The sequence below is a fragment of the Dipodomys spectabilis genome, unplaced genomic scaffold (genome assembly GCF_019054845.1).
Source record: "Dipodomys spectabilis isolate Male_0828 unplaced genomic scaffold, ASM1905484v1 ptg000228l, whole genome shotgun sequence".
NCBI lineage: Eukaryota > Metazoa > Chordata > Mammalia > Rodentia > Heteromyidae > Dipodomys > Dipodomys spectabilis.
The window spans coordinates 7,666,236-7,667,901 of record NW_024870905.1 but is presented as its reverse complement, the minus strand read 5'-3'; positions in this window follow the sequence as shown (position 1 = coordinate 7,667,901).

Below are 1,666 nucleotides of genomic sequence, written 5' to 3'. Positions count from 1 at the left end.
TATGTATATTCCAAAGTACATTTAAATATAAATATATTTATAGAATGTGAGATGTCTACATATTATTAAATTACATGTAATATATTACTAATAATTATTAGGTATTAAATTATGCCTCCATTTAATGAAGTATCATGGATTAAGGCACAATAAAGTACTTCCTTGTGTAAATGGAGCTCAGGGACAATTTCTAGGTTCATAGTTCAAGCCTCAGGACCTGCATTAAAAAGAAAGAGCCAGTAATTCCATGTGTCTGTGTATATATGCATGTATTTCTATCAGAAAACATCCTAAGTCATTATGAAGAATAGCACCCAGCTAAGAAATTTGCTTTGAATAGAATGATGTCATAGCACAGAGAGTGTGAGGATATTATTAAGTTATATATTATTACAAATTATTAGTTATTAAATTATACTTTCATTTAATGAAGTATTGAAGAGTTGAAGTAACTCCATTTTGAGGCACCAGCCATTCTGTCCTTTATGTTAAATTATGAGTGACCCAGAGCAAACATAAATTCCAGGAACTGACCTGTCCATGTTGAAGTTAACCAGAGCTGACATAAATCCCAAGGACAGAGTTATCTGTGGCCACAAACTTCCCTTGCTTCACAGATAGCCCCCTGCTCTTTATTGCCCTAGCCCAAATGGTCTGATCACCCCCTGTCACCCCTTATCACCCTAAGATGTCCTGTTAACACATCTGGTTACTGTAACTTTGTAGTCTTTGCCTTTATAAGCCCTATGAAATTCCAGCTCGGGGCTTGCTCCTAAGCTCCACTGTGTCGGTGTCTAGGACGAGGCCCAGGCTGCAGCCCAACTGAATAAAGCCTTGCTTTTGCATTTCAGAACGTCTGATTCTTGGTGGTCTTCTTGGTGGGGGTCCTGCGATGGGAGCACTTCAGTATCATCATCTAATATTATAAAATCATTAATAAAAAATCAGTCAATATCCTTAATCATACCATGGTGCTAGAATGGAAGATATATATTCAATAATTTTTGTGTGGCATTCTAATTGCAAATTTAATTATTACTTTCATAACATTCCATTAGCATTCACATGGATAGGAATGAGTTTGTCAGGATCTCCCATCATTTGTGGGTGGTAGTGCTAGCATTCAAATTCCAGGCCTGGGAAGTTCACTTCGAATGCAAACCATTGGAATGACACCTTGAAGATTTCATTGTCAAGAAAAAAAGAACAAAAAGAAGAAAAGGAAGCCAAGTTTCAGTGGCTCTTGCCTGTAATCCTAGCTCTTCAGGAGGCTGAGATGCAAATTTGAATTCAGTCTGGGTAGGAAAGACCACGACACTAATATTTCTTAAGAGATCACATGAAATAAAAACAAAATAACAACAAAAAAAAAACCCTGAGTGACCCTGTGGCTCAAGTTGCAGAGAACTACACTTGAGCAAAAGGACTCAGGAACAGGGCCTGGATGATGGGCATTCAGCAGGTACCCATGCCCAGCCCCCCAACCTGGACAAGCTGGAACAAGCTCTCAGAGAGTACTAAGTCTGAGCAGGCAGCTTGAATAAGCATCCTTCACTGCAGTTTAAGAACTGAAGCCAGGAAGGATTTGCCTGGGCTGGTGTGTGCAAATGGTGTGTACAACGGCTGCATTATGTCCGGCACTTCTGAAGGGAAACCACAATTCTTA